This window comes from Tamandua tetradactyla, chromosome 21, assembly GCF_023851605.1.
Source record: "Tamandua tetradactyla isolate mTamTet1 chromosome 21, mTamTet1.pri, whole genome shotgun sequence".
Taxonomy (NCBI): Eukaryota; Metazoa; Chordata; class Mammalia; order Pilosa; family Myrmecophagidae; genus Tamandua; species Tamandua tetradactyla.
Genome location: NC_135347.1, coordinates 60,194,286 through 60,211,632, shown reverse-complemented (window position 1 = coordinate 60,211,632; position 17,347 = coordinate 60,194,286). Strand labels below are relative to the sequence as shown.

General features: G+C 43.8%; 1 protein-coding gene across 1 annotated transcript in view; it reads right to left on the bottom strand.

The window, feature by feature from the left end:
• The window catches only part of ZNF366 (zinc finger protein 366), a 94,078-nt gene that overhangs the window by 55,227 nt on the left and 21,504 nt on the right, over positions 1–17,347 (bottom strand). The window contains exons 3-4 of the mRNA XM_077139498.1: positions 14,033–14,210; positions 12,399–13,643 (exon numbers count right to left, since the gene is read on the bottom strand). The gene's annotated coding sequence lies outside the window, so the exon portion shown is untranslated. The remainder of the gene's footprint in view (positions 1–12,398; positions 13,644–14,032; positions 14,211–17,347) is intronic.

Here is a 17,347-nt window from a genome sequence, read left to right as displayed (position 1 = left end):
AGAGGGTTTGCCACAGGGAGTACAAAAATAGCTTAAAGCACAGTCCCTGACAAATATAGCACCAGTGTAGTCAGGGGGAACAGACACACATGAAAGGATTCGTAAGCAGAGCAAACCAGCAAACTCAACTGAACTTTCTAGAATCTGGTTCTAGAAGGTGATGGAATGATGTTTAAAGCAAAAAGATTATGCGAAAGGGGTTCTCAGTCATCTTACAGCACGCAGGGGAAATTTGATCCACTTAAAAGCTATCCGAGACCCTTTTCTTTCTGCGTTTTTTTGGCGGTGGAGAGGCTGCGGTGTGTGGCTTAGAGGCCTGAACTTTCAGGTGCCTGCAGAAAACTGCCTGGGCTCAGACATGCCCCAGCTGGGAAATGGCGTTTTCCCAGGCTGGGAAATGGCGCTGAGCACACTGTGCAATGAAAGGTAGCTGGCTTGGCTTGGTTTGGTTTGAAGCTGCTGCTCATATTTATTGAGCGACTACCACAGAGAGGAGGTTGTACAATGGTCATAATATTCATATTAATGATACTTTGATCTGAATGTAATCTAAGGCATATTTACCTGGCAAATTGAAACTCTCCATGTACTGAACTAGCTGAACCCCCTTGCATAGTGACACCATTTCACAGTTTCACACTCTGCAGTTCTCCCGATTTTAGGATACAATTAACTCCAGGAGATGGAATCCTGGAAAAAGAAGCTCCCCTCAGTGACACTGGCCTGGGCGTAGCAGAGTTTACTCCAGCCCCTTCCTGTCGGTTGTTGGGTTGAGAAACAAACAGCTCTTCGCCTCCCAGGTCCCCAGATGATTGTGTGGGTGAGTTTGCAGCTTGATCACTTAGGTGCCCCCGTCCCTCCCCCCTAGGAAGGCCACAGGCCCTGCCCACGGGGGGCTCCGATGAATAATTAAAGAAGAATGACATGTTCTGACTGTTGCTATGAGGCAGGCATTGCGCTAAGCACTTTACATGAACTATCACTGGGAATGCCCACCCACCCTAAGGGGCTGCTTTTCCCGCGCCCCAGGTGAAGGTGAGCCATGGGGGCCACACAGCTGGCAAGAGCAGGCTTAGGGTTTGGTCTCAATCAGATGCCCGTAGGAATGGTGGGACCTGCCTGCTGCCTTGTCCCGTTCTTCCCCTGGCTCTCTGGCCCTCCTCTCACCCTGTTGGCACCCATAGTTCACATGTTGCCAAGACGGTGGGGACCCAATAAATGGAGAGGTAGAGAGTGAGACCAGGCTTCACACGTGGCAGGTGGTGACACACAGGCAGGGAAAGGGCAAGAGGAGCACAGGCAGAACGACTTCATCCTTAAAGGAACCCTCAGAGCATGCAATGAAAGCCAGAGGGGTCCTTCGAGACCTTCCAATCTCACCCTCCCCTTACAGGTTTGGAAACAGCCAGCTGCCCTGAGTGGACATGGCTGGTCTAGAATTTGAAACTCCCCTCTCTCTCTGTTCTTATTAATCACCACTCGACTGGGTACAAATGGACATATACTGAAGACGGTTCCCTTCCGGTTCCATCCCTCAGCATCCTGCTTCCCTGCCCAGAGGTAGCTTTTATTAGCAGGTCTAATCTACCCTTCTAGACACTCCACGCATACCATAAACACACTTTTTTAAAAATGGAAATGATCGCATTCTTTACACAGGCGGTGCCTTACTTCTTTCACCTATGTGGGTTGACAATTGTTCCATGACCAGAATTTACAGAGCTGCCTCATTCATTTTTGCTTAAACAGCATTATTGAAGTACGATTTACATATTATAAAATTCACACATTTTTAAGTGTGCAGCATGGTTGAGTTTTAGAAAATGTAGACAGTTGTGCAACCAATTTTGGGAAACTACCATTATCCCCAAGAACTCCACAGTGCTCGTTCGCAGTCAGTTCTCGCTCTCACCCCTCGTCCCAGCTAGCAGCAAGCTCTCTGCCTTGACAGTTGAGTGCCTTTTAAAATTCCACATAAGCGAAATCATTCAATATACGGACACTTGCGTCTGGCTTCTTTAATTTAGCATGATGCTTTTGAGATTCAGTCACCCTGGTGCAGGTACTCACAGCTCTTTCTATTGCCCAGTAGCTTTCCAGTACATCTTGCTTATCCACTAGCCAATTGATGGGCCTTCGGATTGTTTCCAGTTTGGGACTATAATGAATAATTCTGCTGTGAACATCTGTGTCCAAGCCATCATGTAGACATATTACTTCATTTTTCTTGGGTAGTTACCCAGAAGTAGGGTTGCTGGGCTATATTGTACATGTCTATTGTGTTTAAGAAACTGCCACTCTGTTTTTCTGAAGTGGCGGTCCCCTTAGGCTCACCCATCAGCGATGTGTGAGAATGGCTTCTCCACATCCTCACACACCCTTGATATTTTCAGTCATTTTGGTTTCAGGCATTCTAATGGGTGCGTAGTGGTATCTTACCATGGTTTTAATTGGTCTTTTCCTAATTTAATGGTATTTTGTACCTTTTCATGTGCTCATTTGCCATTTGTACATCCTCTCTGGTTAAGTGCTGATTCAAATCCTTTACCTCTTCTTTAATTGAATTGTCTTTTAATTACTGAGTTGTAAGCGTTCTTTCTTATGTTCTGCAAACAAGGCTATCAGATGCATGTTTTGGAAATAACTTCTAGTTTGTAGCTTATGTTTGCATTTTTATAATAATGTCCCTTTGAAGCATTAAATTTTAATGAAGTCCAGTTTGTCAGTTATGCCTAACCCAAGATTACAAAGAATTTCTCCTCAGATTTTCTTCTAAAAATTTATATTCTACTTCTTACAGATTTTTGGTCTACTCCAAGTTAATTTATGCAGATGAAGTAAGGTAAGGGCCTGAGTTCCTTATTTTTCTCTCTGACTTTTGCATATAGACATCCAATTGTTCTAGAACCAGTCCTTGGAAAGACTAGCCTTTACCTCATTGTATTACCCTGGCATTTTGTCAAAATCAAATTGGTCATATATGCAAGCATTCTATTTCTGGATTCTGTTTTGTCCTTTCATTTTTAAGGGCTGCATAATATTCCATTGTATAGATGTATTGTACATAATTTAATTGGTCTTTTATAGATCTGTGCTATTTCCAATAATTTATTTTCTGTTCCAAATAATGCTGTGGCACATATATTGTAGCTGTGTCTTTTTGCCTGTTCTAAGTATATTTATTTTTGTAGGATAAATTCTAAGATGAGTCTGTCTTATACTTTGATACATACTGACAAACTGACCTCTATAGAAGTTTTATTAATTTGCAATTACATTGGCAATATATGAGAACACCCTCCAGATCCCCTGAAATGAGCATCCTATCAAATGTTTTCATCTGTGCTGCTTGAATGTAAAAAAGTGGCACCTCATAGTTTTCAATTGCATTTTCTTGTGAATGAGGATATCTTCAACTTCTTACATGTTTAAAAGCCAGCTATATTTCATTTTCTGTAAAATGTCTGTTTCATTTTATTTGCTCATTTTTAAAAATCATATTATGCTCTTTGTAATTTATACTGAAAATGTCTTCCCCAGTTTTTGTTTGTCTTTTAACCCTGTTTATCGAGTTTGGTCCTGTAGAAGCTTTTTATTTTATTGTTATGAAATTTATCAGAAATTTAAGGCTTCTGGGTTTCTGTGAAACTTAGATCTTCAAAATTTCCATTTTTTCTAGTATTTTTGCATTTTTATTTTTAACATTTTGAATCTTTGAGCTGTTTGGAATTTATTTTAATGTAATAAATGAAGTAAGGATACAAGTTTATTTTTTCCCAAATAGCTACCCAGTTGGCCTAACATCATTAACTGCATCATCCAACTTTCCCCTCCGGAATGCAGCGCTATTTTACCATAGATTAACTTCCCCTATGCATCTGAGTTCCTCAGGCTGCCACTTATATGTATGCTGGTATCACTCTCAAACCTCCCTTCTCTGACCTCACATCTAGTCTTCTCTCCTGCATTACTTATAATCTCAAAATGACACACATGCATGAATGAAGCACTTGATGAACTGCTTGCAATGACCCCTAAATGCTGTGTCACTTCCCCCAGTGTCTTAGGCTTAGCAAAATTCAAACTCTTTTAATATCTCTAAGAAAAACATACTTAGGAAAGTAAATCTGTTTGGAGGCATAGGGGACTCAGAATCAGATACTGAGCCAAATAAATCCTTTAGAACTAATCTACAGTTCCTTCTATAAGAGCCAATGGTTTTGAGTAGCTATATGTGTGTTTAGACACCAGTGTGCAAGGCACATATGATATTTACATAAAGGAGAGCTCTTTATTAAGTAAATAAATTCCCCATTCCTGAAATACTCACATTGGTTGGAGAGCAAAGAAATTTGATACTTTATGGCCTACCCTCTGGGATGGAAGTTGTTCACCGTTCAATGTCCTCCCCTACTGCACACTCGGAACACGGAATGCTGAGATTCTGCTCCTGAGGCTGAGAAGCAACACAAAAGAACGTGAACCATGCTTAACAGTGGGGTGTGTTTGAGCATGAAGAGGTTGCAAAGACACACCAAATGGGGCTGATATCTTCAAAATGATGCATCATTGGGCTGCACCTTCTTTTCCAAATATTAGGCTCTCTGCTTCTTCTCCCTGTTCAGATTTGGGGCCCAGGCGTTCACCAGGAGACATGAACTCTCCATCACCGGGGGATGTGTGTTCTGGCAGCTGACCAGGTCAGGAGACAGGTAGTTGCTCAGCCACCTGACTGAGGCTGCTGGGACAACTCGGGGCCATGTCGGAGAGACACGACTGGATGTCTCCTGTGTATCGAGACAGCCAATGCCCAGAACATTTTCCCTCTCCCAACTATTCAGGAAAGCCAAGTAGAAAGCAGGATTCTGAATTTCCTAAAAAGAACCTGGCAGAACTTTCTGCATGTTCCTCTTGCCACCCTAAGAATTCAAGTTTTAGTAGTTCTGGGACCCCAACCTGATAATATTTCAGTACAGTGCTTCCTAGAGCCTTAAAAGTGCTAAATATATACTCTTTTTTCATTTAAAAGATAAGGCTGGAAGACCACTCTTTGACCCCCCCCCCCTTCTTTTTAATTGAAGAAGGCCCCCTGGGGGTGGAGGTGGGGTGGGGAGAGGGGGGATTCCACAGTGCTGTGGGAGGAAAAACACTGGAAATGAAAAGCAGCCAGCAAGAAACAATGGTGGCATGTTGCAGTAGGTGTTCTAATACCCAGCATTGGAAATGTGAGTTTCTGTCCCCCTGCAGCTCCCGCTGAGCAGGCCAGGGGCCTAAATGCAGGCAGGCCCACCAGCTCCTCCAGGCAGAGGCCCTGTTTTGTGCAGGCTGAAGCAAACCAGAGGCAATTCCGGCCTGCTCCCTCGCTCTCTTCCCGTCATGTTTCCTTTCTCCACCCTCCAACAATAGTCCCCTCTTGATTTCTGTTCCAAGGGAGAACGGTGAGTCCCCAGTACAAAGGAAACTCCAAGGATTCTTTCCGCAGAGCTTTTTAGTTGGGAAGAGTGAGGTGTACGTGTTGGCAATCCCTCCTCGGTTATGATGCTGGAGAATGGGGGGCCTCCCCTCTCCCTGAGGAAGACACAGGCAGGTCGCCTGGTTTCTTGTCCCTCCTCTTAAGCATTCGAAGAAAAAACTCCAGGTAACTACCTCTTCTTTCTGGTAAGGCTCTGTGATGCCTCCTCTAGCATTTCAAATCTCTTTTCAAGCTGCTGAAAAAGCTGAGGAACTTTTGGGTGCAATGAACCCAACATACCTTGGGAAACTTCCTTACACTAACCCAGTAGATTGTGAAATAAGTAGGGTTTTGGGCCCCACCCCAGACCCAAGATTATCTGTCAAGGGGGCAAGGAATCTGCCCCAGGTGATTCTGATGACTGATGCTGGGGACACGTGGCAAACAATGCCCAGCCCATTCCTCTCTGAGATGGTAGGATTCCGTGGCGCTTGGTTAACCGGTTGGGCAGACCCACAGAAATCATGTCTGATGTTGCTCCAAGCTGAATGGAACCAAGACTTTCCAATAATACCACTTTCTAATAGGGAATGTGGTTGTCTTAGACAAGGTCAAAGTTAACATGGCTTTGTAACTCCTTGGAACAGGGTCCCACATGCAGAGTCCAAACCAGAAGGCAATGGAGCTCAAAGTTGAATGTGCTCCTGAATTATCCTGGGCTCTTGTTAAATACTGATTCAGGTCTGGGAGCCTGAGAGTCTGCATTTCTAACAAACTCTAGATCTTTGGATCATACTTTGAGAAGTCCTGCCTTAAGAGATCAATAAATAAATAAATACACTCATGGGCAGGCCACAGTGGCTCAGCAGGTAAGAATGCTTGCCTGCCATGCCCGAGGACCCGGGTTCGATTCCTGGTGCCTGCCCACGTAAAATAAATAAATAAATACAGTCAGTTGTTAGAGATATCACTTTCTCTTTAATGAGAACATGGAAACAAGCAAAATAAATTTAGTGACCTTGAGCATGTCATTACTCTCTCTACTTTATCTGTTAAAAAAGGTATTTTCCTTCTCTCCTACCTAAAATGGGGAGAATAGAACACCTGCTCCTTAGAGTGGGAAGGTGAGACAATGTACATGCAGTTCTTAATAGGCCCCAAACCTGGTAATGACCCCATAATGACCATTGGTGTGACAGTGCTGGGATTATAGCATTCTCCCATAGTATAACTGGTCATCATGGAATAAAGTGAAATTGGGGCCCTAACATATGGAAGGAAAATAGGAGACTGGATCAGAATTGCTTTTCTGGGTCCCTGGCACTTGACACTAAAGAGAAAGTGTTTTCAATATGACTAGAGAGGGGTTGTCAGTTTGTATTACAAATAATAAAACCTTAGAGCCCAATGTTAAACAATAAATGCCATCCAAACTTTGAGCTTGTTATTAAGCACTTACATTGACCTCCTTAAATCTGCCAAATAAATGTAAAACTGCCTCAATCCAGTATTTGTTCATTTTGGCTGTTTCTGCTGCCTAATTAAATAAAGGAAAGGGGGTTGTGCTTAACAAGGATATCACATTTCCCTCCCTGAGTTCACCCCAGGGTGTTTGTGTAAACTCAGCCCAAGTGGTATCCCTTTAGCTTGGATTTATAGCACTAACTATAAAGTAAAACCAAAACCAAAACAAAACGGGAGAGCTCTGAGCATTTCCTACAAAGTGGAATCCTGGCTCACAGATCTTTTACTCAAGAAAGCAAATGACCACTCGCTTTTTTGCCAAAAACCCTTTGCTAACCCGTCATCTGCCCAGAAAACAAACGAAAATAAAATGCAACCAACAGCCTTTTCTGTAGTATCTGATAAATGCTGAGACCCCTGAGCAAATAGGTGAGGGTCCTTGCCAAGGCGGTGCTTTAACAGACCCGGAGCAGCCCCGGCGCTGGCGGTGGCCCAGCGTTTCAGTTGGTGCAAGGAGCAGCTCTGTCAAACTGGCAGACTGACCTTGCAGAGCCCCCCAGAAGTCTGACACATGTTTCTAAGTTTAAACTACTTTATTTGGCATTATATAAGGACAGCATAGTTCACTCTGAAGCCAACTTACTCATTACTAAATCTACTCAACAAATATTTCTTGTGAGCCTAGTGTATGCTGGATGCCAGTCAGAGCACACTCTGGGCGTACAGCAGTGAACAAAACAAAGTCGCCGCCCTATGGCACTTACTTTCTAGTGAGCTTATATATAACATATAATTCCTGATGACAAAACGTTCTTGTTCTTCTATCTAAACAACATTTAAAAAATGTATCTGGTTCTTGGATAGTCAAAAAATCACAGCCATCATTAGGCTGCTTCTGAGTGTGCATATCAAAATACCTTCTCTCCCTGTGTTTCAGCCAGATGGAGACGTGCCAATCACTGCTCTATTTCATTAGGCATATAAACATATAAGAAAAGAAGTGGAGTGATTTAAGTATAAAGAGCAGGAAAATCAGAACAACTTTTTCTCTAAGTTTTGTGTTTTTCTTACAGAGCATATTTAACATGATATGAAAGTGCTGGTTTTTAAAATAGCATTGACAGCACAGGCCACAGTGGCTCAGTGGCAGAGTTCTCGCCTGCCATGCCAGGGACCTGGGTTCAATTCCCTGTGCCTGCCCATGCAAAAGGAAAAAAACCCAGTAAAATAGCACTGACAATCATTTTTCTTTTCATGTCACTATTACCTTAGGGACAAGATTTAATGTCTAAAACAGGCTCAGCACAGCACACATTGTAAAAAGAAAACTCTGAAATCAAATCCACGAGTATTTAAAATAAATGAATAGAAAATTTAATGTCTATGCTTTTCCTGATTAAAGAAAGAACACATGCTCACTATAAGGGACAAGTAATAAAGAAATGCATTTATGTACCTTATAGTGAGCTTACATTCCTTCTTTAATAAAGAAAAAACTAGACATTAAAAGACAGAATTGCAATATGTAAAGATCTAAGTAATCAATATTTTAATAGTTTATATGTGGTTTCAAAACATTGATGGGTCTTATTTGACTGCCTGATAGCTTAGCACATTCCTTAGTCCATAACACTAATGGCATCTGGAATAACAATCGACATATGCAGAACTACTTTCTAAAGAGAACGTCGATGCTGACAGGAATTCCACTGAGAAGCTCGGGTCTTGGATGGCGCACCTGCGGTGAGAGCCAGCGCAGTGGGGGAAGACACAGCAACCGGCCTCCATCCGCCCCAGAGGGCCCGAGAAGGCGAGCAGCAGGAGCTCCCAGGCCACCAAGCACGGCGGGCAGGGGGAGCGTGCACAAGCCCCTGGGAGTCCTGTTACCCACCCACAGGCCACCTGAAGGACCCCCAACGTGCTCCAACCCCATCACTCCAGAGACAGGAAAACGGAGGTCCAAGGAGGAGAGAAAACCGACGAGCCACACACCAGCCAGGCCGAGCTCCCAACTCCCCCCCCACCCCCACCCCTGGCTTAACTTTCACTACTCCAGGCCAGGTAAGGAGGCACCTGTTGCACTTCAGGGCAGAACGAGTCAGCACACGCATGTTCTCCTTAGGTCAGGTGTTCGGCCAAGTTTCAATAAAAAATCAGAGCTTCTTAATCTAGCAAAAGAGCCTCAAAGATTTTGATGGTTGATTTTTTGTTGCTGCTACTGTCGTGTGACTTGCTTTTGGAAAGCAGAGAGAAGTTTGGCTAAGATCTAAACTAAAGTATAATCATAACTTGAGAAATGAACCAGCATGGAGGTTTGAAAGCTGAGAGTGAGAAGAAAAAACAGAAGTTGGACCAACCACACAGCTGTATACACACACACGCACGCGTGCACACACACAATGTGGTGATGATGGATGGGGCTCTACAGTCACTGCTGACCTGGTCCAGGAGAGAGGAGGACGGGCTCTCCAGGTGCCCTGGCGGGGGGGGGGGGGGGGGGGGGGGGGGGGGCGCATCGCTGCACGGCCTTGTCTCTCTCGCTGAGTCATGAATAGCCCCGATGAGCTCCACAAAACCTCTCCAGCCCCCATGGCCAGGGAAAAGGTCACCAAAGACACAGAGCTTGAGAGTTTGGGGAAGTGGGTGAAAGGGGAGAGTGAAACATCTAAAAAAAACTGTAACTGCAGCGCCCTTGCACATTCCTCTAAGTTGAACATTTTTACCCCCAGGCCATCTTTCCCTCGCACTGAGTCTACTGGGCACAGTCGTTTTAATCAGACTGAATCTGCATGTCTGCTATTAGCAGAAGTGAGCATCAGTACATTAAACTCTATCCCCCTTAATTTCACAAGCATTTGGGACTCAGAATATCTTCACTCAACTCTAGAGCTGAATAATAATTTTTGTCCTGATAGAATCTTGGCATAGCAATGACCAAGGAGAGTCACACAAATTACAGAAAACAGTCTACTGTCTACATTCAAAAAATACACTGATGTGTTATTATATGAGTACTCTGATGTGTTATTATATGAGTCTATTAAGAAATTACAGCTGAATCTATCGACTCTGCTACTCACCTAGTATTGTGCCAACTGTTTGGCGTAAATAATCGTATTTAATTCTTACAATAACTCTACTATGTTGATGCAGATTTACATTTGGAGAAACTGAGGCTTTACAGAGATTGAGCGCCCTGCAGCCAAGAAGTGACTACACTGGAATTCAAACCCAAATTTGTCCAACAACAAAGCCTCTTTTGTGATGCTCTATCTGCTCTAATTTCATTCACATGCCAGTATTCAACCTACAAGATGCGTATCTTAACATGATTTGAAATTCTTATCATTAATTGGTAGTTTAGTTATATGTTCAGTTTGTGCAGAAATTAATTAATGTGTGTGTCAAATTCTTGACCATTCATTCCAACCCGGAGTTCCCCTAATGATATCACAAAAGAGCCTCTGATGACCCCAAAGAAGAATCACCCACTGGAAGTTTCCACAACTGCCAGCTCACTCCTTGGAGTTCAGAAAGGACAGATTGAGATATCAACTAGACTAAACTAGCCAACAGCTTCTTTCTTCATTTCCCAGCATCCAACAAATATTCTCAAGGCAATGACTTCATAACTTAAATGGAAATATTGAGTGCATATTTTTTCCTTTTAAAGAAAGTGAATAATATATCTCAACCTCCTTAATCTTATACCACAGTGAAGATACATGCTAGAAGTGGGGCTTCCGAATGATTGCCATATCTACCTTTTGTCTAACTCTCGCTCATCTTTAGCCAATGTGACTCTGCTGTCATTTTGTCGATATTGTGTTGTATCTGATGCTGTTTGTCAATTGCCAAAACTTAAAGACATTCTGCAATGTTGTTTTAATTCGGCACAAAATTAAATACATTATCAAGGAGAAATGAAACTGAAAGAAGCAGGTCAAGATAGCAGCCCCATTGTGATTCTCCTGCTGAGAGAAGATACGCAATGCCCACACTGATCAGTGCTGGCTGCCTTTGACCTGAATATCTAAGAAAAGGAATGTCTAGGGTGGGTGGAATAGGATTGGAAACCATCTTCAACTGTTATTAGAATAATTTTGCATCTCCGAGCAGGCAAATGCTTGTCACAACTTTTTTATGCTGCTCATTTTATGGTGCTCCTAAGCAAAGTCTCTTGGAAAAAGAAAGAAAAAGAAATCTATCAGCACAAAAGGTACATAACAGTCCAGTTCTATCAGTTTTTCATCCTGTTAACATGGTGGCTCCGTTTAGTAAAAAGATTAATTACCTGATCGTGCTTAATGCATGGTCCGGCCGAATTATTTTATTAATGAAAGACTAGCTGTATTTGTCACATTCTCCATACCCCAGGTAGCTTTAACCAGTAACGCCCTAGAAACAAATATTTAAAAAAAGGATGTGCCTCTGCCTTTCACCTACTTGATACCTCTCTGAATTAAATTATTACGATTAGTAAATCTTTTAGCATGACCTTGCTGACCTATTTTTGACATGATCTTGGCTCTCCCATGGCTGACCCTGATGAGTTCTTGGTAAAACATTATCAGCTTTGATGAATTTAATTGAAGTAAGTATGATTTTTAAAAAATCAGTCATGTGTGTAAGCTTGATTAGCTTGTTGGGATTTATCTTAGAAAACCAGGCCCCGGGTGAATGCTTTTCAGTTGTGTCCACAGCTTAGTTTTTTCTCTCTTCTTGACATGAGCCATCAATCTCAATCCTCCTATTCTGGCCACATGTCGCTTTCCAAAACTAAAGCTCTGTGCCTCCAAATCGCTGCCTTCTTTTGTGTGGCAGACGACATCTCACAATGTCAGTGGATAATAAAGTTACACTCAGCCCACATGTGGAAATTAAACACGTAACTCCCCCTACCACACACATATAATTCAAAGTGACGATCCCATCTTTTTTCCCTCCTACTTCAGTGGATGCAGAATTACAGTCACAAATAAACATTCCTATTTTGGGGGGTGCTGGATGGAAAGAAAAGAGCAAGAGAATGGCATCTCAGTTCAGACAACATGTAGCAAAAAACCCAGAGCAAACCACAATTCTTAGCAGACACCCTGAGAAGTCAGGTTCCCAGGACACAGCCCTGAGAGGAGTGAATCTTCTAGTGACACACATCACACACTTCAGTGCCTCTGGTTAACCCAACCATGTTATCTGTGCCGAAATTCAGATTTAACACAGTGTCCTTCTTTTCCCCAATGCCATTCTATTTCCAGTTCTCCCAGACTCAGCTCTGAAAAGCATCAGTATTTTCTCTCTCTCTTTCTCTCAAAAAAAAAAAAAAAAAAAAAGTACAACCTTAAATTCTGGGCCATCCATCCGTCATGCCCCTGGATTAAGGGCTGCACCCAGCAGGGTATTATCTGTTGGAGGTGCCCACGGCGGCGTCCACCCCAGGGCGATGGAAATGGAAGGAGAAGCGGTCGCATGGGTCACTTACCAGCTCCTGAGGTCTGAATGGCTGCAGCAGCCCAACGCTTTACCTGATCCCTTGCTCTCTCTGTCTCTCTCCCTCTCTCTCTCCCTCTTTCTCTCCTGTACAGATTGCAGGGAACTTAAAGAACTCGCAGGGACAGTGTTTCAGATGACTTAAGAAAGAGAACAGGAACAATACTTCGTTCTCTTTTTCTCAGATGAGTACCTTCGGGAAGAAGGAAGGAAGGGAGGGGAGAGGGAGGAAGTCAACAACCCTTTGCTTTCCTGAAAAAAAATAAGGAAACAGAAGATAGACATCTCAGTTTCTCTCAAACAAAATGTTGGAAGGGGCAAAGAAAAAGATCTTTGAAAAAAAAGGAATTCCTCAAGTATGCTGTGTGCTCTGGGAGCTTTAAAGAGTTGAAAACGCCTTAGTGGCCTGGCCTGTCCAAACAAATGGCGTTGCAGGAGGGCAGGCGCTCCCGAGTTTGCAGCCGCTGGTATCTGGTTTGCAGAACTAACATGGCCAGAAAGGAACAAATCATGTCATCTCAGCTCTGAGCAAGGGAAGGTTTGGTCTGTTGTGCTAACGAGGCAACCTGCCCCCTGGAAGACCGGGTGGCACGGTTGGCCTGTCACTTCTGGCTTTCCCAGGCCCTCTGAAACTGCTGCAGTTCCTCAGTCTGCCTTTAGATCCTCAGTTCTTCAGGACCAAAGATGGGCTACATACACTGATCGCTGAGCTTTTTGCAAGAGAACCACATTCAGCTTCCATCTTTCCTGGTGGATGCAAGAGAAAAAAACAAAAACAGAAAACTTATCACATTGCAGTCGGGATGGCTATCTCAGATCTGCTGTTTATATTGTTCCATCCTTTCTATTTCTAAGGATTCTTTATCTTAATCAAGAATTTAGGCTTAGATTTAGTTACCTCTGGAAAAACTGGCAAGTGATTCCTAATTTGTTCTCAAAATCCATTGAAGAGGCATAGACCTTAGATAAAGCAATCATGGGTTTTGAAAAGGGGTAGGGAGGCTGAGTAGAAGGAGCTGAGGGAAAGGGGAGGGGGAGAGGGTGAGGGGAGGGATGTTCTTCGCCCAGTCTGAACACCTGGGAGCTACATGCAGGTGTGAGTTCTGCTTAGGGTGAGCCGCACTTAGGAATAAGCTTCGTTTAAAATTCTCTTCTTAGGTTCTTGTGTCTTGTGCACACCACTCTTCTGGTGAAGGCTGTTTTCACCATGAACAGGAAAACCAGCAGTTACATGGACCTTTGTGGCAGAAAAGAAAAACCAGGAGTAAGTTACTTCCTTTATTTCACCAAATCACGAAAAAATGGGGTAAAAAGTTACATCTGATCACAAGGAGCCATGAACGTGAGTTCAGGGTGAGGCTGATTCGGTTTCAGTCTCTATGTGAGGCAGTTATCGGGTCCTATGGGCTATAAGATAACTCCTCGATGCCATCAGTTGTCTGCCTCCATTGATTAACTCTATCCACTTATTATTTATCAAGTACGCAGGTGTGTCTATCAGAGAGGACACAAAGACATTGTTCAGTAGGTTTAAAGGTGCCAAAGTGGAGTCTTTTTCTTGGCTTTCGCCGTGGCACCAATACCAGCTCAGCACACGGCACTGGAGTTAGAGTGGGGGTCACTCACCCCATCTCCAGAAGACTGACGCCCAGTCTTCTTGCGAGATTCCTGGGAAGGCGGCGAGATTCCTGGGAAGGCGGCGAGATTCCTGATGGCTGCCCACAGGCACACCGAGAACGTCACCGCCTGCCGAGTCCCGCTCTACTGCTCTCTGCTCTCTGGGCCCTTCCCCTAGAGTCTGCCTCTGCAGAAACGAGAAGCAACGTTAAAATAACATCTCAGAGAGCAAGGAAAGACGATGAGGGAATGTCGTGGGGAAGGGGCAGCAACTGGCTCTTTTTTAAGGGTCAGTAATATTGGGGGTGTGGGAACCTGAGCAGTCGTGAGGTTCAAAAGCATGCTAGACATTTAGAATTAAAAAGTGGAAGTGAGGGGGGTGAGATCAGGGTGAGTGAGGTGAAAGAGGGAGTGGGGGGTGGGTTTCTGTGGCAGCCATCCACAGAGAAATGAGGGGGCTTCAGGAGCAAGCGAGCTACAGCTGCGAAGTCCTTGCAGGAATGAAACTGTCTCTGGTCAGACTCCATCCCAGCCACATGTAGCCCTTTTCATAGCTGTATTCCTCTTTGTGGCCTCAGGGCCAGGCCAGGCTGAGCCCCAGGAGTCCAGCCGGAATCCAAAGGATTTCCCTTCTAAGTCTGTAGCATGTGGGGACGGTCACGTTGAGGCCTGTTGTTTCTCCGAAGCAGCCCCCACCCAGAGACAGCCCGGGTGGCGTGGCCGAGCTGGCCCTGCCTGCTTGGAGTTGAGCTGCGTCCACGTGGGAACTGGTGGCACCCACAGAGCAAGCCAGAGCTCCTGAACCCTGCATGAGCCAAGTTATTTCATTCTTCTAACTCCGCTTGCGAGATTCCTGGGAAGGCTTCTTCCTCATCCCCTGAGCTGCCAATCACACGAGAAATCATCCTCTCATACTTGAAAACATCATCCATGGGGCATTCAGAAGCTGGAATCCTAAGTCCCTCCCATCAGCTCTCCCAGGGACAGGTTTCTAATTAAGTCACACAAGCTGGCACGTGTCCTCTCCAGCTATCCCATAGTTTTTTTGAATCCTGACTGAAAGTGAAGGGAATGGGTATTTTTATCACAGACAACTGAGGAAAAGCATGGATAGAAATGGAATCAGCCCTGGCTGGTCACCCCTTAGGTAAGATCCAAATTGTGTGGCATATTACAGAGATCATTTGAGTAGGGGACAAGGGTCTGCAAGTGGATAGAGTGACAAGGGAAAAACCAAGGTGTGAAATTCGATGAAGCCAAGGCCATGACCCAGCACTCAGGAGCAGCACCCCAGAAATATGAGCTTGACTCAAAATGGCCTCCCATCTCAAAGGCATCCTTATTTGTAGTTCTCCAGCTTCCAGTTATCCAGAACTCTGGGTCAGTGAGCTTCCAGAAAATGAACACACCTGAGTAACCAGCACCCAGCTCGAGCAACAGACCATAAGGCGCAAACGCGCACGGGTGCCACTAATCTGACTTCTGACATGACAGAGGTGTATTATCTGTTTTGAACTTATATTTTGAAATGGCATTGATTTGTGCCTTTTTTGTTGTTGTTTCTTAGCTCTTTGCCTTATAGTTATATTTCTGAGCGTCATCCCCATTGTTGAGTGTAGTTGTGGTTCATTCACGCTCATTGATGGATAGTGTTCCGTTACGTGAATACACCACAATTTACCACTATTCTACTGAAAATGGATGTTGGGTGGTTTCTAGTTTGGAGCCAAACTAGTTTGGGCTGCTAGAAGTAGTCCTGACAGGTTAGATTCTTCTTTAAAAGCCTGGTGTGTAGGACTGACCCTCTTCCCAGGAAGATTGTCCACTCCAGCGATTCACAACCTTTTTGTTTGATTTCTTTTGGCATCCACTTTTCCCATATGGGATGCATGGCATAGGTGCTTTTTCCTTTTTAATTCAAATGAACTTGGTTTGAGGAATAGTGATCCCTTGGAGGTACTGGCATAGATCCCGAGGAGTTTCAAAGTGGGTTGGAAGCCCTGTTCTCATTTCCTGCAGCAACCTGGAGACACTGGTTCCTGTTGCTGTAGCTCTGAGTCAGCTTCATGGTTCCCCATCTTCCGGCTCTCCCCCATCCTCTGGATTTCTCAGGGACGTGCTCTTTCATTACATAAATGTGCAGAAAGGATGGCCAAGTCTTGGGCCTGAAACTGCTTTGAAATTTCCTTTGTTTCTTTGATGTATTCCTTTCATCTCATCAAGACCTAATTTCCTTCAAATCCCAACTCTCAAAAATGAAGAATATTCCTTTCTTCCTTTTAAGTTTTTTAAAGCATAAACAGATGATATGAAGGACTCATTTAAACACATTATTGAAAGTCTGCTTTCTGTGCCCAGTCTACTCCTTTGATAAGTGGGGATCATAAATCTATCTTATGTTGTATTTGGAGTAAGCAATTAGAATAGCTAATATTTCTCATATACTAAGTATGTGCCAAGCACTGTTCTAAAAACTTTACATGAATATCTTATTTAATCCTCACTACATACCTATGAAGTAAGCAGTATTACAATCTTCCTCTTTGCATAGATAAGGAAACTGAGGCATGGAAAAGTTACACCGCCTCCCCAACATCATGACTAAGTATTCAAAATCAGGGAACTCTGGCTTCAAGCCCATGATGGTTAAGTTTACATGCCAATTTAGCATCAATTTATGGTGTCCAGTTGCTTGATCAAGCAGTACTGACCTGCTGGTTACTGTGTAGTTATTTTGGGGAATTTAAATCATCAATTAGTTGATTGCATCTTGAGCTGATGACATCTACACCCAAGAGAGGAGTCTACCTTTTGCAATGAGAGAAGTCTGCTCCAGTCGTTTGAAGGCCTAAAAGGGAGAACTGATGTTTTCAGCAGTCAGAAAAAATTTCTACCTCTACTTCAGCCAGCCACCATCTCCCGGGGTCCTTGTAGAAACCTTCCTCCTGTCACTTCTGTTTTACCCAGAGAACCCTGACTAACACAGCAGTGAAAACTAAGTAAGTAGTTTTTAATCACTAAGCCAATTTGCCCTGCCCTCTAAATAAGACACTGCCTGTCACATAATAAAAACTCAGTGAATGGACCTAAAGTTGGGGAACATCATGATTTATAATACAAAAAGCAAACTGTACAAAACGGCGCTCTGTTCAGCAATCATATAAGCATATGTCTTATGGACCAGGAGGTCCCATGCTAGGTGTAAGTGATGTGTTTCTGGATCCTACTGCCTGGTGGAGGAGAGACACATTAAACAAATCACACCTGAATACCTAAACAATTACAGTGCGGTCTGTGCTCTGAAGAGGAAGTCTGGGAGTTAGC